The sequence below is a fragment of the Schistocerca cancellata genome, chromosome 5, assembly GCF_023864275.1.
Source record: "Schistocerca cancellata isolate TAMUIC-IGC-003103 chromosome 5, iqSchCanc2.1, whole genome shotgun sequence".
Taxonomy (NCBI): domain Eukaryota; kingdom Metazoa; phylum Arthropoda; class Insecta; order Orthoptera; family Acrididae; genus Schistocerca; species Schistocerca cancellata.
Window position 1 is genome coordinate 524016075 of NC_064630.1, and position 23015 is coordinate 524039089.

Genomic DNA, 23015 nt, shown 5'->3' on the forward strand with positions numbered 1-23015 from the left:
CTTTGTAGAATTTCATTTGTGATTCTTTTCTGGTATTCCTTCCCAGGAATCTTCCAGTTGTTCCACAGATAGCTTGATATTCATTAACCTTCTTCTCAATATCTTTGTCAAGTTAGAAATAACATCACATCTTAGATAAGTGAAGTCTGATATTTGTCCTCAAATTTTCTCACTTATTATTATTTTCTATCTGACTGGATTCTTTCTTTGTAATTCACTATCTTTACTTATTTGCAGATACAGTTAAAGTTGTAACATATCACGATTTCGCTCAGTCTATATACTACTGTTTGTAAATTATCTTCTGTTTCCGGATTGATTATCTGGTCATCGGAATATAACATAGTATTTCATGGTACGCTACATCCGGTTTTAATTCCCAACTGTACTTCATATTTCCGCTACATAACTAGGTCGTCAATACTTAAATTAAATAAATTAAGTGATAGACCGCACCCTTGTCCAACATCAGGACTTATTAAAATTCATCTGACATTTTCGAACCAGAACTTATAACTATTTTTATATTTACATATAGACCCTTTATGGTATTCGTATTTACGTATAGACTCTTCAAGACATTCATAAGGTGTTCAGGAAAACCTTTTACTTTCAATATTTCCAAAAAGACTTTTATCTTATCAAGGGGTTCCTCATAATTAATAAAGGCTAATTGCGTTTCTAAGTCAAATTCTCTACATTTTCCAATAATTTGTATTATTATAAATATACACTGAAAAGCCAAAGAAACTGGTACTCTGCCTAATATCGTTTAGGGCCCCCGCGACCACACACAAATACCGCAACACGACGTGGCATCGACTCGATTAATGCCTGGAGTAGTTCTGGAGGGAACTGCAGTGCTGTCTATAAATCCGTAAAAGTACGAGGGGGTGGAGATCTCTTCTGAACAGCACGTTACAAGGCATATCAGATATGCTCAATAACGTTCATGTTTGGGGAGTTTGGTGGCCAGCGGAAGTGTTTAGACTCACAAGAGTGTTCCTGGAGCCACTCTCTAGAAACTCTGGACGTATGGGGTGTCGCATTATCCTGCTGGAATTGCCCAAGTCCGTCGGAATGCACAATGGACATGAACTGATGCAGGTGATCAGACAGGATGCTTACGTACGTTTCACTTGTCAGAGTCGTATCTAGACGTACTAGGGATTCCATATCATTCCAACTGCGCACGCCCCACATCATTACAGAGCTTGAATAGACCCCTACTGACATGCAGGGTCCTTGGGTTCATGAGGTCATCTCCATAACCGTAAACGTCCATCCACTCGATACAATTTGAAACGAGACTCAACAGGCCAGACAACATGCTTCCAGTCATCAACAGTCCAATGTTGGTGTTGACGGGCCCAGGTGAGGCGTAAATCTTTGTGTCGTGCAGTCATCAAAGGTACACGAGTGGGCCTTCGGCTTCGAAAGCCCATATCCATGATGTTTCGTTGAATGGTTCGCACGCTGACACTCGTTGATGGCGCGTCATTGAAGTCTGCAGCAATTTGCGGAAGGGTTGCACTTCAGCCACACTGAACGATTGTCTTCAGTCGTCGTTGGTCCCGTTCTTGCAGGATCTTTTTCCGGCAGCAGCGATGTCGGAGATTTGAAGTTTTATCGGATTCCTGATGTTCACCCTACACTCGTGAAATGGTCGTACGGGAAAGTGGTCACTTCATCGCTACCTCGGAGATGCTCTGTCCCATCGCTCGTGCGCCAACTATAACACCACGTACAAACTCACTTAAATGTTGATAAACGGCCATTGTAGCAGCAGTAACCGATCTAATAACTGCGCGAGACACTTGTCTTATATAGGTGTTGCTGACTGCTACGCCGTATTCTGCCTGTTTACATATCTCTGTGTTTGAATGCGCATGCCTGTACCAGTTTCTTTGGCGCTTCAGTGTGTCATTATTTCAAGAACATCCCTTTCTGAAACCTGATTGTACTTCTGATTTTATTGCATAAACGATAGTTTGTAGTCTTTGACTAAGAATTTTCCCATAAATTTTATATCCTGCATTTAGTAAAATTATTCCTCTATAATATCCTGTGTCATTCCTATTGCCTTTTTGAACTATAGAAATAACTTCAGCTGTGTTCGTTGCGTCAGGTACACAAGAGTTATTACAACATATGTTTAAACAAAATTGATGGAGACATAATTCTAAAATGTTTCCTCCATAGTTGATTACACCTAGTAATGCATTATTAATACGAGGGCAGTTCAATAAGTAATGCAACACATTTTTTTTCTCGGCCAATTTTGGTTGAAAAAACCGGAAATTTCTTGTGGAATATTTTCAAACATTCCCGCTTCGTCTCGTATAGTTTCATTGACTTCCGACAGGTGGCAGCGCTGTACGGAGCTGTTAAAATGGCGTCTGTAACGGATGTGCGTTGCAAACAACGGGCAGTGATCGAGTTTCTTTTGGCGGAAAACCAGGGCATCTCAGATATTCATAGGCGCTTGCAGAATGTCTACGGTTATCTGGCAGTGGACAAAAGCACGGTGAGTCGTTGGGCAAAGCGTGTGTCATCATCGCCGCAAGGTCAAGCAAGACTGTCTGATCTCCCGCGTGCGGGCCGGCCGTGCACAGCTGTGACTCCTGCAATGGCGGAGCGTGCGAACACACTCGTTCGAGATGATCGACGGATCACCATCAAACAACTCAGTGCTCAACTTGACATCTCTGTTGGTAGTGCTGTCACAATTGTTCACCAGTTGGGATATTCAAAGGTTTGTTCCCGCTGGGTCCCTCGTTGTCTAACCGAACACCATAAAGAGCAAAGGAGAACCATCTGTGCGGAATTGCTTGCTCGTCATGTGGCTGAGGGTGACAATTTCTTGTCAAAGATTGTTACAGGCGATGAAACATGGGTTCATCACTTCGAACCCGAAACAAAACGGCAATCAATGGAGTGGCGCCACACCCACTCCCCTACCAAGAAAAAGTTTAAAGCCATACCCTCAGCTGGTAAAGTCATGGTTACAGTCTTCTGGGACGCTGAAGGGGTTATTCTGTTCGATGTCCTTCCCCATGGTCAAACGATCAACTCTGAAGTGTATTGTGCTACTCTTCAGAAATTGAAGAAACGACTTCAGCGTGTTCGTAGGCACAAAAATCTGAACGAACTTCTCCTTCTTCATGACAACGCAAGACCTCACACAAGTCTTCGCACCCGAGAGGAGCTCACAAAACTTCTCATCTCTGTTGGTAGTGCTTCCTCATGCACCCTACAGCCCCGATCTCGCACCGTCGGATTTCCATATGTTTGGCCCAATGAAGGACGCAATCCGTGGGAGGCACTACGCGGATGATGAAGAAGTTATTGATGCAGTACGACGTTGGCTCCGATATCGACCAGTGGAATGGTACCGTGCAGGCATACAGGCCCTCATTTCAAGGTGGCGTAAGGCCGTAGCATTGAATGGAGATTACGTTGAAAAATAGTGTTGTGTAGCTAAAAGATTGGGGAATAACCTGGTGTGTTTCAATGCTGAATAAAACAACCCCTGTTTCAGAAAAAAAATGTGTTGTATTACTTATTGAACTGCCCTCGTATATGGTGTGTGCACTCTTCCCCTATCATGACAGCTTGGACACTGCTGGAGACACTTTCAGTCATGAGGGCGAATGTCTTTGGAGAAATGGTAGCCCGTTCTTCATCAGGAGTCTAAACTTCGAAGGGTAGTGTCGTTCGACGCTCGTTTCTCCGTTGAAGTCGAAGTTCTGATGTATCCGAAAGCTATTCCATTGAGTTTAGGTCTTGACTCTTGGCGGAACACTTCGTTTAAGGAATGTTACTGTCGTCAAACCATTGCCTCGCTGGGTACTGTTTCATGCTATACCTAATAATCGTCGTGTCGGAACTTCTTCTGCAGTACGCAGGACACAAAGCTGTAAAACGATTTCATATCCTTCCACATTTAACGCTGTCTTAAGCGCACTACACATGACAGGTAACTTTCTCCAGCATTCGCGAAAACCCAAATCCTTGCGTCGGATTCCCGCAAGGTACAGCGTGATGCAGCACTCCAGTCGCTCGTTTCTACACTGAGATGCTAAAAATCGTGGGATACCTCCTAATATCGTGTCGACGCTCCTTTTTCCCCGCTTGGTGCAGCAACTTGACATGGCATGGGCTCAGCATATCGTTGGAAGTCCCTTGCAGAAATACTGAGCAATGCTGCCTGTATAGCTGTTCATAATAGCAAAATTGTCGGTGCAGGATTTTGTGCATGAACGGACCTCACGATTATGTCCCATATATGTTCGATGAGGCTGATGTTGGGCGATCTGGGAGGCTCCAGTTATCCAGAATGTTCTTCAAACAAATCGTGAACAGATGTGGGCTGATCACCTATAAAAATTCCATCTTTGTTTGGCTGCAAATTGTCTCCCAGTAGCCGAACACAACCATTTCCAGTTAATGATCGCTTCAGCTGGACGAGAAGACCCAGTACATTCCACGTAAACACTGCCCACACCCATAAGGAGCCACACCAGCTTTCACAGTACCCTGCTGACAACTTGAGTCCATGGCTTCGTGGTGTATGCACCACACTCGAACCCTTCTATCAGCTCTGACCAACTGAAATCTGGACTCATCTCACCAGGCCACGGTTTTCCAGTTGTCTAGGGTCCAACCGATATGGCCACGAGCCCAGGAGATGCGCTGCTGGCGATGTCGTGCTGTCAGCAAGCGCAGTCGTGTCGATCGTCTGCTGCCATAGCCCAATAAAGGCAGATTTCGCAGCAGTGTTCAACGGATACGTTCGTCTTACGTCCCATATTGATTTCTGCGATTATTTCACGCAGTGTTTCTTGTCTGTTACCACTGACCACTCTACGCATACACCACTGCTCTCGGTCGTTAAGTGACGGCCGTCGGCCTCTGCGTTGTCCATTGTGAGAGGTTATGCTCGACATTTGGTATTCTCGGCACACTCTTGATATCGTGGATCTAAATTCAAATGGTTCAAATGGCTCTGAGCACTATGGGACATGTGAAGTCATCAGTCCCCTAGAACTTAGAACTACTTAAACCTAACGAACCTAAGGGCATCACACACATCCATGCCCGAGGCAGGATTCGAACCTGCGACCGTAGCGGTAGCGCGGTTCCAGACTGAAGCGCCTAGAACCGCTCGGCCACATCGGCCGGTATCGTGGATCTCCGGATACTGAATTCCCTAATGATTTCCGAGCAGGAATGTCGGATGCATCTAGCTGCAGCTATCATGCTGGGTTCAAAGTCTGTTAATTCCAATCATGCGGCCATAATCACGACGTAAACCTTTTCATATGAATCACCTGAATGCAAATGACGGCTTCTCCAATGCGCGGCCCTTTTATACCTAGTGTACGCAATACTATTTTATCATCTCAGTGTACACAAAGCAAGTAAACTTAAACTAAACGTGCCCAGCTGTAAGTGCATCGAAACTGCACCATGGATATTCAAAACGGGCGATTTAAAAAGCATATCGTTTTGCCTGAAAGATAATTTTCCCGTTGCAGGGCGCAGGACAAAATCTACAAACGTAAACCGATAGCCGATCCTTTGCAGGTCTTCTTGCATTTTTAATATAATTTCTAAACATTACGGCGTCTCTGTATACACTGATGGAAATATAAAATGTTGGAACATGAAGCACGAATCCGATATATACTCTGTGTGTGTTTATATATATATATATATATATATATATATATATATATATATATATATATATATATATATATATATATATATTAATCTCCGTGGAGGTATTCATCGCGATATACAGGGTGATTATAATTAAAGTTAAACTTTCAGAACGCTGTAGAAATAAATCACTGTTCAGAATGACATCAAACTGCAACGGCATGTTATCAGAGAAGGGAGAAAACGTGTGACAGAAGAAAAAAATAGTGTGAAAATTGATGAATAGGTGGCGCTGTATGTGTCAGAATACGTAAATGAAAACACCTGTCATGCACATGACCCATTGAAGGTGGTATAAACACGCCGAGTACACAGTTTTTACTTCTTTCGCGTCTGCGACGTTCGCCATGACAATGAATGTAACTGCATCCTGTGGAGTGTGGGACTACGGCTGGTCAATTTCCAATAATACAATCCCAATAGCCTTTCTTTAATTTTTATTTTTAGGCTACCAGTTTAGACTTTACATTAAGTCATCTTCAGGCCTGCTTGAATGTACTAACCTTCGTGTTACCAAACACAGCAGCAATGTAACTGGTCCCAGCTGTCCAAGGAGCGCGCATGCCCGTAGGGCTGGGCGCAAATTGAGACGCGTATATCGTGTGTGGCGCGGCGCAGCACAGTGCGCTTTTTTGTAACTTCACAGCTTCAAATGGGACCGCGCAAATTGTGACGCGACGCGACTGGGACGCCACAAACGCCTGCGTCAGGTCGCGCGGCGTTGTGGTTGTGGCACAGTTTCTCGTTCCGCGCGCCACGCTATCACTGCGGGGGGGTTAGATGGGGAGCGGGAAGGCAGTCCTGCCATTTTTCGCATATGGGCAGTGGAAATATTGCCCATCCGAAAAATCAGCCTTAACGGTATACTGAATTTTATTTTCACTGAGTAATATTTCGTTTTTCGCCGTTTAAGCGCTCCATCCCTTTCTGCTAGTACATAATAGTTTTCAGTTACCAATATCTGTACACTTTTTTGTTTTGTTTATTCTTCTGTCAAGAGCTATGCACAGTTCAATAACTGGTGAGCCATTAGCCACTGGAATTATATCTTCAGATCGTAAGAAGGGGCAGGTGATTCATTCATCGTGAAGGTAGTGAATAAGGAAGTAATTAACATTATAAAGTCACGTGATCTAGAAGCAAGTCAGGAAAATATAAGAATTATGTACATGTTGCCTGTTATGCTGACTTATCTCTACGATCTGTTAAAAAAAAGTCGAAAAGGCTTCATTTCCACAGGTATGACACCTTTGTGCGCCTGGTAAAAAAGCGTCCCAGATGTGAAGTACATAATTTTCACTATCATTATTTGGATATGGGTGGAATAAGAGACATTTTACTATGTACATGTGGACATCACATTTCCACTGCAAGCTAGAAACAGTCGAGAACCCCTCACGAACAATGATGTTTTAATCGGCTTGTAGTGACGAAAAAAAGCATTTCAGTGGTTGCGTATATACTATCAGCATTAACAAGATAATTATACAAGACTTCACAAATGAAGTGGTGGTCGGTATTACTCAGGGAGTATGAGTATCCTGAAAGAATGTGGTGATTAATTTGTTTGAATGTATTGCTGACAAAGGCAGATCTACTTTCATTACAATGTTTTTCGATCGATGTGAACTCTTCTTCTCGCAAAACACATTTGGCTAGCTTCCGCATTCCTGTCTCGCGCATATTCTCAGCTGCTGACGATACACTGACCATTGTGTTGTGCCACATATCAGTTGTTTACTTTTCTCAATGACAACCATTTTATCCGCGAAGCACACACACATTGTCAGTTTGGCAAGGTGTAGGTGAGCAACCAGCACGTGGCACGTGCGTGTCATTCCGCCTGAAGGGTACGCTCGTCAGTACTTTAATACTGCTCAGATGAGGAAAAGGAATCAAATCCTTTGGTAAGTTTCCATTCCAGTCGCTCAGTGTTAAAAATACGATAGGTTATGGGATTCATCCAAAATTTCAACAGAACTGGCGATTTATTTTTGTGTGAATTGTTAACCCTTTCTCAATCGAAGAAGCATCACCAGTTATGAGTAACGGCCACATTTCTCTTGTTGATAGGTTTAATTGTACTTCCTTTGCCAAAACACAGTATAATTTGCACAAACTCATGTTTGCAGCAGCTCTTGTGACAGACTTCTGAAACTTTTTGTATGTCCATCCTTTTCGCAGGAGGTCTCTGGGACGACGGCCGTTTACCTACAGCCGTACTAATGATTTAATTTTATTTTGGTGCAACAATTTTCATCGCTTCAAAGTGTCATCTTTAGGCCTGAATGTATAAAACAGTAACGACAGCATTATCAACTTATCAATGAAGTTACATAGAAACAGATTAAAACAGAATGAGAAACAATGGCAAGACTCTACAAATGAATTTACACCGAACATTTGATAGAACGAACAGATATATCCATTGTCACATATCTGAAATATACTATCACGAATTCCCACTCAATAAATTGTACAATTACACTATCTATTAAAAACTTCTTTAAATAACTATTCATGATTTTTACTGGACAGTCGGACATACATTATCCGCACAACCCTCAAATAACCTACTGCAAGACAAAATAACTGAAGAAGGTGATTAATGTAAGGAAACAATACCTCACAAACAAATAAAAAGAAGGAACATGACCTACGTGTCGTGCCAAAGTATAAAATGCTTAGCTGTACATAGATGAGGGGAATACACTATGTCATATCTATAAAATGAACGTCCAAGACGTGTTATAAACCGAATGTAGGACCCACTTCATATCATAACATATGTAGAACGTATGAAAGACGCCCACAACAACACTCAGAAAAGCTTACTGAGTAGAGCACCGCTAGAAAAGTACTCATGTGTGTTGAACATAAGTGATCACGAAGAAATAATTGAAATCTAAGATAATATATAGTTATGACTAAATGTACTTTAACCAGTACACACTTAGGTCTTTCGATGACATTGAAACCAAAAGCCATTACACGCCATCAATTTTTTTTAATCGAAAATTTCCAGTCATTCAAATTGTGTCAAAGTCAAGCCACATTATTAGTTGACCAGTGAGGAGGCCACACACCATGCTCATAATTAAAACGTAAGTAATTGTAATTTTTCTGTCAGACGTAAACCGTTAACGAGTGACAGCAATCTATAAGATGGCAATACATACACTATTACAACAAAAAACCTGGCAATGTCACGAGTCGTATGTAGTGGAACATAAGGTAATGTAATGCAAATCTACGCGAAATAGATGACAGTTACACAACCACTAAACGTCCCACATATGACTAAAGTAATTTCATATTACAGAAAGCGACATTTAACATACACAGCTCTACCACCAAACACGTAACTAGACGATAGTGGCATCAACGTTCACGTCAGCTTCCTGACCAGCCACCCACGAAAAGAACTCATATGTAAGAAACCCAAGTAAAGACGCAAAAATACAACAAAATTTAAATTGCATAAACTTATGAGTAAATGTATTGTAACCAATACAAACCTTGGACTTTGAACTACATCAAAAGTAAAAATCATATCTATGTAATCAAACTTCAAAAGAGTCATACTGACCATAGTAGAGGGACAAGCTATGTTCTGGCGAATTTTGTTAGAGCAGATAGCCTACATCAGGGGTAGGTATGCACTCAGGGGCTGATATATAGTTCTCCTTTGATTGACAGGTACTTAACCTATTCTTCTGCTAAGTGTTTTCAATGTTGCTGCACTTAACCTATTAGCCACCCCACCCCCTCCCCATCCCCCAAGCCCCCTCCCCCCTCGCTGCTACAGGTTCACTTTCAGGTCTGAGTTATCGGAATAGGCCCCCTCTCCCTCTTATCAGTTTGATTGACTACTTAATTTAATTAATTAATTAATTAACCTCTGGTCAGAAAGTGCCACACCCACCTGGACTTGGACTGAAATAGTTAAAGTCTCCATCACGACCCTCAACTGAGTGCCACACCCCCTTACCAACTCGTGTTTGCAGGCTAACATGTACTAATGTGCACTATCATGTACTAACGTGCACAGTGCACGACCTCATCCAAGATGATGTCAGTTGATAATGCAAGCGCCACACCCCTCTGGCTGGAAGTTCAAATTCCATCAGGACAATGCAACCTCGACTAACCTAAGAAAATGGCAGGAAAAATGGGCACCTCCACTAACCTAAGTAATCCAACCAATATCTCTTCCTAGGAATTGGCAGGGAAAAGACTGAGTTGATCGATCATTTGGAGGGTATTCGATTGTTCTCTGTGGAATACTGTTTAAGCAATTTAGACAATGTATGGAATATATGGAAATGGTATATTGTTTATTTATAATAAATTCAGTTTGTGGGGGTTGGATTTCTCTTTCTCATCATTCTCTGCTGTTTGGAAACATCTAGATCTTGTAAGAATAAGTTACATGGGGCAAACATGTTGCATAGCCTAATGTTCGGCACTGCACTCTGGGTCTCTTAACCTAATGTTTGGCCCTTTATCGGCACTTAACCTATTGTTCTGTTAAGTGGTTTTCGATGTCACCCCCACCCACTTAAACTATTGTACTGCATTTCACATAAAAATTATTCAAATTAACTTAATGTTCTGCACTTAACCTGCTTTTCTGCTCCATGTCACCCACTCACACAAAGCCCCCCCCCCCCCCTTAACTATTGTACCGCTAATACCAAGTTGATATAAAAATTTATGCAAATCAATTAAATCGATATTCTCCACATGTATGGCGTAGTTCTTTTTAAATCCCGGCATCCTATTAGTCTTAGAGAATTGTTCGTCTGTAATGGGAGGGGGATTACCAGTTAGGTGTGATTCAAGAGATTGAGAAGGTTCAGAGAACAATGACAAGATTCGTGATTGGTACATTTAACCATCACGAGAGTGTTACAAATCTCATTGAGAGTATGAAGTGGGACACACTTGCAGAAAGACGGCGTGCTAAAAGGAAGGGGCTGCTCACTAAATTCCAAATCCTATCTTCGTCGAGGATGTAGATCTTATATTATTACCACCAATTTTCATAACGCGCAATGATCACCATTCAAAGATAAGGGAAATTGGAGCTCGTACTGAGGCGTTCAGACAGGCGTTTTTCCCTCACGCGAACCACAAATGGAAGAGAAGGAGGGAAATATAACTTTAATGCGAATAGTGCCCTCCACCACACACCGCTTGGTGGCTAGCAGAGTATATATATGCAGATGGAATATAGTTTAAACAAAATATCGCTAGCAGTAAAAAAACCACATCCCGCCGCCCAACACCAGACGCCGACAACAGAGTCTGGGTGCACCGGCGCTCCAGCAACCATTCGGGTCCCGCAATGACGAGGCAGCCACATCTCGTCGAAATATGTGTTCACCTGGGAACTGTTGCTGGTGTGATGACACATAGCTGCGGTTCAGTCCACAGCCTAGAGATGCTGCTATGCTTCCCAGGGCACATTCCTAATGGGACAACCAGTGTAAAACTACTTCTGGATCTTTACTAGTCCTTACTGTTTTCTTTTTCTTTATGCAGACACTTCAATACCTGTAGTAATCCAAGGTTTCTTTGAAAGGTTTGTGGTGTTACATTTAGTAACTTTCTTTGAAAAAAACTGTTCAGAAAGGGACATAAATTTATCAAGAAAAATGCTGCATTTATCATTAGCATTTGGCTCATTATATACATCTCCCCAGTTTACATTTCCTAAACTTTCTCTGAAGTGATCTGTAGATACCGAGTTGAGCACCCTCACACTTTTACTTAATGGTTTCTGAAGTGTACACCCTGTTAGGTTTTCTAAGTTAATCAGTTGTGCATCATGGTCAGATAACACATTTCACAGGGAAAGCATGTGTTTGTTCTACATCCTCTTGCTGTACAAATACATTACCTATTAGAGTACTACTGTCCTGAGCTATACGTGTAGGGAAATTGATCACTGATTCTAAGTTATATGTTGTTAACAACACTTCTAGTTCACTTTTCCTATCAGAATTGCTTAGAAAATTAACATTGGAATCACCACAGATTAATAACTTCTTTTTTTCTGATAGACAGCATAATAGGGAGTCAAACGTTTTTTATGAATAGCTCTCAATATGTGGAGACCTGTACACTGTTGCTAATATCAACACAACATTATCTAGCTGAAGTTCACATGCACAAATCTCAAAGTGCTGATCAGCAGAAAATGTGCTTACTTCAACAGTTCTGTATTTATACCCTTGTTTATGTATATGGCAACTCCTCCTTTATCCATACTAGATCTACGAGTGTAAGATGCCATATTATATCCATTTATACTGACATTTTCCATCCCCACAGTTACATGGTTCTCAGACAAAGTATATCAATCTCATTCTTATTTTTGAGATCATCTAACCACATTATCAGCTCATGTACTTTATTTTTTATTCCCCTGATATTTTGGTGAAGTAAGTTGATACCACCCTTAGCTTTATCCCTAATTGCTGCGCATGAAGTTTCTTTTCTTCTATTTTCCTTGGTTGTTGTCTGGTGGGAACTTTGTGACTGTCGCTGTCCGCAGACAGCAAGGCTGTTGTATTTGCCACTGTGGACGCACAACTGTGCTTGTGTATACTTACGATTTACTCACTTTACATGTATGAGTTCGAACCTGATAATCCTTTGCGTTCTTAACTGCCGATTGAAAAAGTTTCTTCCTGACTTAGATACTGTTGTGTATACTTTGATCTGAAGATGGCCAGTAACGGTCGAAACTAGTTACTAAATTTCCTATTTGCGATCTAAGCTAATACAGGCTTTATTTGAAATATCGACATTCACTGAAATAATAGACCAGGTAACTAAAAATTCACATGTGTCAGAATGAATATTTTAGTCTGCAGTGGAGTGTGCGCGGACGTGAAACTTCCTGGCAGATGAAAACTGTGTGCCGTAACGGTACTCGAGCCCTTTCGAGTGCAAGTGCTCTGCCGACTGCCATGTCTCCGTAATATCCGTTCTAACAGGATTGCTACTTCTGCAAGTTTTTCAGGAGAGCTTCTGTGAAGTTTGGAAGGTAGGAGATGAGGTTCTGGTGGAGGTACAGCTGTGAGAACGGGTCTATAATCGTGCTCACTCGGTAGCGCACTTGCCCGTGGAAAGCAAAGGTCCTGGATTCGAGTTCCGGTCTGACACAGTTCTAATTTGCCACAAAGTTTCTTATGTACCAATTTTCTTTATATTCACATTGACTCTGAACCGTAACTGTCCTTCACTGGAGCAAAGTTTTGTCTTACTTAAGACAAATAATTTCTGCAGAATCACGGAATAAATGTCACTAAACATAATTCAAGAAAATAGTATGTAGCGCCACATTACATTACGGATAATGGCAAGCGGTGTTAGAATCTTTTGGACTGTTGTACTCTTCAGAGCTCTTTAACACTACGTCGTCTTTTTGTCCGCTATGTTGCGTTTGGCCCCATTGTTGAGTAGAGTAACTGCTGCTTTTGTCCTCGTGCAGCAAGCAGAGTAATATGGCGGCGTAATGGGTTACGAAACGACAAAACAGCACACAAAACAGGGGTGAGTGGCTGCATTCCCGACGACGCCTCGCGTGACGGTAGCGCCTGAAGAGAAAGTCGCTTTTCTGCTCCGCTGCTACGTAGTCCACAAACCTTTATCTGGAGCCTCCTTGAATTTTCTAAAAACTACGAGTAATACAAATCTCATTTCCGTAAAACCTGAAACGAAGATGCATACCGTGGCTGCTCTGTCTTCCGTTATCACGTTTTGAGTCTTTAGACGAGTTTTTTCTGAGAGCCTTGTATAAAATTCTCAACGTGTATTTAATAGATGACTTTACTTTAAACTTCTAGATATGGTGCCCGCCTTCATCTTACGTAGAACACGAGTATTTTCGTTTCCTGTTCTACGTAGTTTGTGTGCTTAATATTTCCCGTTCCTTCAAATCACTATCGTAATTTTCTTTCTGCAATGGTCAGCCTCCCTCTCATGTTTTCTCGTATAATCATTTCACCATATTCCTTACCGAGGAGGATGCCACTGCTGGAATACATTTCTGTCCAAGTAGATCAGACTGAATTGCGAGAGGGCAGAGTGAATTCGAATAACTAGTCAGTTCTGTCATTTGTACTCGGAAGTAAAATACTTTACGTAATAAACTTGATGTTTGCTATTGAAATCTCCTTTTTAATTATCATACCGTCCCCACGTCCCCAGCAGATAGTTACCGTTGAGAATTTGCAAAGCACTTGTTAAGAATTCCATAATACTTGTAAAGAAAGTAATGAAACTTCAATAATGTCGCCGTATGTTCGGTCGGATCTTGTGCTATCACTGCGTATTGTTTGATGAATTGGATTCGTGCTAGGGTTTAATTTCTTCCTTGATCCGGCATGCCATTGCACTTGCTACAAACATATAAAGAGATTAATTAGTTACTATTTTTAATACACGGAAATTTAAAGTGTTTGATTAGGTGGCACTAAGCTAAAATCCACTTTATGTGATGAAAAAGTGTGTTATTAAGGTATTTATAGTGGGATATATTAATTATAGTCATCTTAGGCAGGTATTCTGTCTTTCACGTAAAATTGCATATCTATTTTTGATTGAGCAACACTGCCCAATGAACATACCCTGTCCTAGAAGTCCCATAATGCAACTTCTCACTAGTAAATCTTTTTTCTCTATGTGGTTCAATTTTATTTTAGTATTTTACGTTCACAGTTATGCTACCGTGTCAGTTACACCGACAGTATGCCAGAGGCAACGAAATGAAGAATTATTGTCTTTAGTGGTGTGATCAGAAATAGGCTGAGCAGCTATGGTGTTGGCCTCTATTACTGTGAATAACGTCTACCCAACGCAGACAACGTATCAAAAATGGAAAAGAAAAAACTGCTAACAATCAAGGAAGGAGAATGATAACCATAGCGCCGGTAGCGCCCTGTCTTTTGTGACCAGAATGGTCAGTGCTATGCCGAAATGTTCATATGCATGAAAATGGAAACATGACAGCAAATGCACGTGTGTTTCGTCGACTTCATTGGACGTAACGTCAGCATTTGACTGCACTAGGACGGTGCAAAGTGGTCAGCCTTCTGGAGGCAGGTTTGTCGCACCATAGCATTTCGCCTTGTACAGGATGGATGCGGTATGGAACCAATGGATAGGAGAGGGACATTTACAGAAATGAATATGTCATCATTATCATCGTCAGTCATTTTTCATGCACTGCTCTATATGGGCCACTTTCAGAGTTCTGCAACCATTAGTATCTACAGATTTTCTCATCTAAGTTTGTCCTGTTTATTCCTTTGTGTCATTACGCCATCTTCCATTGTCATTCAGATCTTTCCTTATCACAAGCAATCCAACACAGAATCTCCTAAGTCCGCCTCTGATCATTTCGTCTCACTATATCCTCAGCCCATCTCCTTTTCAATTTTGTTATGGTTTTCACACAACCCCATTTTCCAAAACTGCCCCGTAGCTAATATAAAATCAGAATATAAAGACCCATCAGACTATAATAATTAATCAGCTCCGAGGAATGAAATACATTATCAGTACCAGTGGTTGTCAGGAATTAATTAATATACCTTACATTCTTATTCAGAATGTAAATTTGGAAGCACATTGGGATAAGTCACCAGCTCCCGGGCAAGCAGCAAGATCTTGTAGCTGGACAGGGAGACCATCCCCAAGGGAATTCTCAGAAGAGTGCGCCGGCAGTGCCGCAGGTCAATGCCACTCGGCTGATCAGACTTTCCTTTCAGATACCGCAATTGGACGCCGGGTGACAAGCAGAATAGATATGATCTTCTGTGGCCAAAAGCCTCCAGCACCGACTTTTTTTATGACTTGAAGGCAGAAAGAGGCGAAATGCTGTTTTTAGCAAGGTTCAGGAAACGCACTATTGTGACCAAAATGTAGATATCTGTGATTCTTTAGAACACGCTAGACATCGTATTTACGGTAACATCTAGAAAATGGAGTGAGAGCCGACAGTTTGGGACATCTTTGTAACTTTTGGATGCTGCTGAATGGTGGGTCCACAAAATTAAATGATTGCACAACATAAGAAATGCCAGGATTGGCTAATGTAAATAAATTAGAGGTTAGAGAGAGAACTCGGTTGTGGTGCCGAGTTCCCACTTCAGTGGATACAGCCACCGAGAGAAAGAGAGTGAGATGGCTTTTTTCAAAACGAAACGGTAGGAAGCATGTTTCTGGTTAACCGCCTGAAGCAAAACTTATGGGAGGGAGCCAGAATCTTTCAAGGAATCTTTGTATTGTTAGACACTTGAAATATCTGTAGCCCAGTAAAGAAAGCAAAATGTAGAAATATTGGTTTTCCTATTCAAGAATCACTTCCCATCAGGAGCCTTTTCCTCCACCGGCCTTCACCGCCGCCAGAGTCTATTTCCGAGCAGATGAGCTTAGAGATCTAGATAAATTTCATGCTGACTTGAACTTAAACGCAAGCGTGGGTTATTGGTGCACCGCCAATGACTGATTCTGCAGCCACTTCAGACTACGCCTACAGATGGATATGGTGGGGTCGGGCCACTGCAGCGAGATGATCCACAGGTACCGTAAAATCATTTTGATATGATTTCAACCACTTCAAGCTTCACTCTGAAGACTTTCATGCAGATTCGTATGAACAATATGCTTTCAATTCCGGCCAGAGATGCAATGCATTCCTATCGGTAAAACTATCTGCCTTTTATGCTAACATCGCGACAATCACACTACAACTTCATTTATGTAAATGTTTCATTTTTATATGTGATTATTAGAATCTTTTCCAAGACTCCTTAGTTATATGTACCAGTGTTTTAGCTTAGAATCGCTATAACTTACCAGATGATTTTTGTCACTTCAGTGTAATAAATCAAATTATTTATGATTCTGGTTTCAGTTAATAGCCGTTGAATTTCTAATTCATTGTTTTGGAGGATATCTAACTAATTTGTGTCAGATAACAGTGCTGATCAGCATACTTCCAACCCACGTCGACTTACGCTATGGTGACTGCAGCAAAGGATTCGTTGACTTGCAATCTCCTGACGCTGCAGATACATGCGCAAAATTTAAATTTGACAGAAGGGCGTGTGTTGCTATGTAAAAAATAATTACATTTCTAAACCTAAAAATATTTTAAGCTGCTAGCGCGTGCCCATTTGTATATTTTCTTCAGTGAAATAAGGTTAGTATACGTTAATTTTTCTTCAACTGAACCATCGTTGAACTTTTGGAGAAGATTTTGTTTATTTTGTGTTTGTGTGCGGGTTGAGAAATTTTGTTGTGGACTGATTAGTTTTTCTTGAATGTCAGGTGTGTTTAAAATTTAGCAACTGTATTGGAGAATTAGGGAATGGCAAGGTTTATCACAGCGAGAGCTAGAAACTTAGCATGGATGACAGAGAGAGAGAGAGAGAGAGAGAGAGAGAGAGAGAGAGAGAGAAAGATTATAAACTTTAGATAGTGTTTTAGACGTTGAGGCCCTGCAAAAAAACATCCAGGAAGTAAATATTAGCGAACAATATGAAGTAGCACATAAGAACGAAAATAATATGAGTAACGAGCAAGATCAGGAGCAAATTAATGATGAAGTAACTGAAAAAATCTTAGAAGAGCAGATATCGTGTTACTAGGGCCTCCCGTCGGGTAGACCTTTCGACCGGTGCAAGTCTTTAGATTTGACGCTACTTCGGCGACTGGCGCGTCGATGAGGATGAAATGATGTTGATTAGGCTAACACAACACCCACTCCCTGAGCGAATAAAATCTCCGACCCAGTCGAGAATCGAACCCGGTCCCTTAGGATTGACACTCTGCCGCACTGACCACTCAGCTACCGGGGGCGGACAGAAGAGCACATGAGAATGAAACCTTACGCACGGCGAAAAATCCAGGAATTGCAAGGCTTTCTAGTCGAAGAGTTCAAGAAAAGCGACGAAAAAGCTGATACACAGTTCAAAATACTATGTTAGACTTGGCAAAAGCGAAAAATTGTTTAAACAATGCGACGAAAAAAATGATGAAATATTTGGGAAAATCGAAGAGAAAAACGATGCGCGATTCAAGAAGAGTGAAGAAGAACAGGGCGCAGAATTTGGAGAGAATAAGTATCAATTTAAAGACTTAAACGAAAAGAGAGATGAGCAAGTAATAACTATGAAACCCATCAAACCAGTCAGTTTCTTAAATGAACAGCAAGCTATTTTTAACCTCATTGTTACTTATTTAGGCACTTGCCTGTTTACCATTTTCCGCTGCCCTAATGTAAGCTGGCACAGTTATTGATGTAGCGCCACTCTGCATATTTTATTCATATTTTATGTTCTCATAGTACTCTCCAGTGCCATTAATATAATGAATGGGTAACTGAAATGCTATTCTCATAATTCGTATTGTTACATGCAAAATGCTTATGTAACTCCGCATATTGCCTACGGTGAGGAACCTAGGAATTGAATCAGCTACTTATATCTGTTTGTGGGATGCTACATTTTTCCATTTATTCGGCACAACAGCATAGCAGAGAGAAACAGTGGACGGAAGCGAGCAACCAACTTTTGCTCGGCCATAAATGGGTCACTTAAAGTAGGCTTCAGGGTACAGGCTGCCTCCACCCTCGCTATTTCTTCTAGCTTGAGGCTGGTCATGTTAACGCGATGGGGGTAGTGTAGTGCATCCACCGGCTAGCAAGCGCTCGTGCAAAAACGCGAGGGCTACGTGGAGCAATGTCTCCTTTACTTAAAAAAGCGGTGACTGTAAGCATGATGTAACTGAAAGACACAGCTTCTCAACGGCTGCTTTGGAACGTGGCTAGAAATATGGTTAGCTTCTACCTTTCTCTCCATCTCAAAATAAAACAAAAAGTATCTCTCTTCCAGATGCTCTGTCGAAATCTTGAAACTTCATACAGGCGGTGGTCACAACCTTTGCAAAACTTCGCTAGAGATTGAACAGTGCTCCGAATCATTACCATCATTGGTGGAAGACTTGGAGCTTTTCCAAAACTCGAGAGAAGTTAGAATTTTTGGAAAAGACACACTTTGCCTTCTGTCTGCTGCGGCCGCGCATACAAAGATAGGTTCCGAACGCTGTTAACTGCCGCACAGGAGTACTTGAAGCTGTTTGGTGATATTCTGGCAGCAATGCTTTTCCTTGATATAATTAAGGGAACGCGATATTTGTTAATTTTGAGCAGTGTATCGTTTCATTAATTGATGACCACCGTTAGTTGTTTGATTTTCAGTTTGTATTTTGCATCTTTGAACAGTATTAATAAAATCATCTCGGGCTTCCAGCCGTGTCAGGTGGTTAAAATCCTGCGAGCTTTCGACCGAGCTCTCCCCGGTCGTTGTCAAGTGGTATGACTGACTGCTGTGTCGCCGCGGCCGCGTCATCGCGATAGAACACGCCTTAGAGAATGGACACCGAATTCTATTCGACGAAGCATCTATCGTTATGAAAACGAAGGGATTTTGGGTAGCGTCATAAAAGAAGCTATTGAAATAAAAAACCCTGAAAACACCGTCAACAAGGACGGAGGTTTACATCTCAGCACAGCCTGGCCCGGCTATCGCGATGTTAAAACGGGCGCGACGGAGGCGGAATGAAAACATTACCGTAAATGGCGAGGAAGAGAGCACCAGTGACGTCACAGCTAGCAGTGCGGCTATATAACGACGCGGACACGGCGACACAGCAGTCAGTTTTACCACTTGGCAATGGCAGCTCGGTCGGAAGCCGATGGAATTTTAACCACCTGACGCGGTTGTAAGACCGAGAAACTTTTATTAATTCATATCGCCGCGAAACCATGCATTCATCTTTGAAAAGTGTTTGCTCTTCTGAGTTCACTTTTCATTAGCATTTTCTGATATGCTCTTCACTTGATCATTGGCAATATTCACTACGCGAACCCAACACTGGTACCAAGGTCGGAGTTAAAATATACTGTTTCTTCAACTTTGCATTCATTGTCATCTGGTTGAAGTGTTTCGCACTTGAATATCCATTAAGGGAAATAAATAGCGTCTTTTGTAAGGGTGCATTTTCATTCTATAGTTAGATGTCTCCCTTAACTAGTATATGGTGTCGTGTGATGATTGACGTATGTATTTCATACATGATCATTAGCACTTAAAGATGGGCATACGCCCATTAGTTTCAGATTTAATTAGACGTTATCCATAGCGCGACTTGTTTAATTACCTTTTGAAAGTAAATTCTCATGATTGCATAGGAATGTTCACTCCGTTTTCCGATCCGGGATCTCAGGGGTGTGCACTACCACAACCACAACCACCGCAACTGACACTGAGCATAAAAATTCGTCAATAACATCGTTAAGCTTTACTATTTTTCAGGTCATTATTACTTTCTTAATGATTACACATTATGTTGGTCTTACTGTAATTTATCTTCAGAGTTACTGTTGTCAGTACCCTTCCCAGCTGCTCCACCCCTTGCTGAAGCTCTTTTGGAATCAAATGAACAAAACATTGGCATCTGTAACTCTAAGGTTGTTCCGGTATGATTTGTTTATGCATATTCCTCCGTGATTTCAGTTTCATGATTTTAAGTCCCCTTCCAACGTTCGAGGAAACAGTTCTGGTGAAATAGACATGTTATTACTTAACCCCTCCTCAGTTCTGGACTTTTCACTCAGTAATGTAATTGAATGTAATCTGCCGGGCGGTGTGGCCGTGTGGTCTAGGCGCTTCAGTCTGGAATCGCGTGGCCGCTCCGGTTGCAGGTTCGAATCCTGCCTCGGGCATGGATGTGTGTGATGTCCTTAGGTTAGTTAGGTTTCAGTAGTTCTTGGTTCTAGGGGACTGATGACCACAGATGTTAAGTCCCATAGTGCTCAGAGCCATTTTGAATGTAATCTGCAGCCTTGTTGCACATATTATTCAACAAATTGATATCGGTACATTCTCATGGTTGGCCCTGAATACCATTAGAGGAAGAGCGCGTACCGAACTCCAATACTCTAGCACGCAATAACTGCCATATTGCCTGCATGGTCTTAATGGACCAGCCACAATGTTGGCTCGATGCTGGAGCATTTGCAACAAGTGCGGAGCTGTCTGCGGTGACGTTCCGGCACAGTGTGCTCTGGGCAGGACTTACGGGACTCATGCCGTTGGACTGACTTAAGTTGCCTGTAAAACTCTCGTAACTGTTACATAAACGGTTCTAAGACGTTAATGGCTCAACCTACCCCCTCCGAGACGAGCTTAACGGTCAGTTGCCTTACCGAGAGCAGAACACGTCACATCGGAATTCAAGGAGCCGTATCATAAATTGTGCCGTCTGTATGGTACGTTATGGTGTTGAAACACTGACAAGGCATGTTAAAAAAGTAACGGGAATTTTGTAACCTCGAATGTTGTGTTAGTCCGATTCACTCGATTTCGTCATTGTTTTCTTGCTAAACATGCCTGGAAAGCATTGTAAAGTGTCAGCGTTATCGGATATTTAGCCTCTTGTGAACTGTCAAAAAGGTTATCTTCGTTTTGGTAATATAGGAGGTACTTAAATTTTGCTATGAGAACGAAATAAAGCGCGACAACGTTTTATAAATAGCTCTGAGCACTATGGGACTTAACATCTGCGGTCATCAGTCCCCTAGAACTTAGAACTACTTAAACCTAACTAACCTAAGGACATCACATGCATCCATGCCCGAGCAGGATTCGAACCTGCGACCGTAGCGGTCTCGTGGTTCCAGACTGAAGCGCCTAGAACCGCTCGGCCACACCGGCCGGCGTTTTATAAATGTCAAATAAAGCTTTCAGTGTGTTTTCTATCAGTATAGCAAGCGCTTATGAATGGTATAAACTTTTGTAAGAAAATCGTTACGTTGTTGGACATAACGAACGCCCTGGACTCTACAGAATCACATCAATCTAAGAAATCTTCGAAAATGTGGAAGAATTGGTATTAAACGATCACCGAATCACAATCGTATGAGTCGATGATGACGTTGCTAACACAGTTTGTTCATGCTACGAATATTTTTCAGGTGCTTTGAGTGACACGTGACAACAAAATTGGTTCCAATGTATTTGAATTACGAAAAAAAAAAACAGCTGCGAATGCAAGTTCCTCAGGAGTCGATAGATACGAGGGAGCATTCAATAGATAATGCGACAAATTTTCTTTATCGGCTTATTTCGGTTGAACAACGTGGAATTTGCTGTGGTAGGTCATGAAATATTCGTGCTTTGGCCCCTATAATTTCATGAAGTTCTGACAGGCGGCAGCCTATACTTAGCCTTCAAAATGACCGGCTGTAACAGAGATGCGTTGCAAGCAGGGAGCTGATATCGAGTTTCTTTTGGCAGAAAATCAGAGCGTCCCAGATATTCAAAGGCGCTTGCAGAATATCTACGGAGACCTATCAGTGAACAAAAGCATGGTGAGTCGTTGGTCTGAGCATCTGTCATCATCGCATCTGTCATCATCGCAACAAGTTCGCGCAAACCTCTCCGATCTCCCACGTGCGGCAGGTCGCACACAGCTGTGACTCCTGTAATGTTGGAACGTGCGGACATTCCCTTTCGAGTTGATATGTAGCGGAATTGTTTGTGCAATACGAGGCTGATCGTCATAATTTTTGTTAAGCATCGTCACAGGCGATGAAACACGGGTTAATCACCTCGAACCGGAAACAAAACGGCAATCCATGGATTGGCGCCAAACCACCTCTCTTCCAAAGAAAAGATCAAAGCCCCGCCGTTAGCCAGTAAACTCATGGTGACGGTCTTCTGGGACTCTGAAGGGGTTATTCTGTTTGATATCCTCCCTCAAATAGTGTTGATGAAAGTGTTAATGACAAATGGATAAAAATAAGGGAAGGACTCAAGGACTCTGCCAAATAAGTACTAGGAATGAGAGTATCCCAAAGTACCAGGAAAGAATGTATAACAGAAAACATGTCGAAAAAGATGGAAGAGCATAGAAAGTGGAAAAATGTAGAAACTGAAGAAGGCCAAAAAAGGTATAGGAAACTGAATAATGAATTAAGAAGAGAAACTGAAGAAACAAGGGAAAAATGGATGAAACAGAAATGCGTCGAAACAGAGAAAATGGAGAAAGAGGGAAAGTATGAAATGATGTATATGCTAGCTAGTGAGATAGTTTTTAAACGTAAAATAAAGAGAAATAACATGGAAATAGAAAGATGGATGGTACTCCAGCAGAAGAACCACAGGAGGTTTTGAACAGATGACAAGAATATATTGAATGTCTGT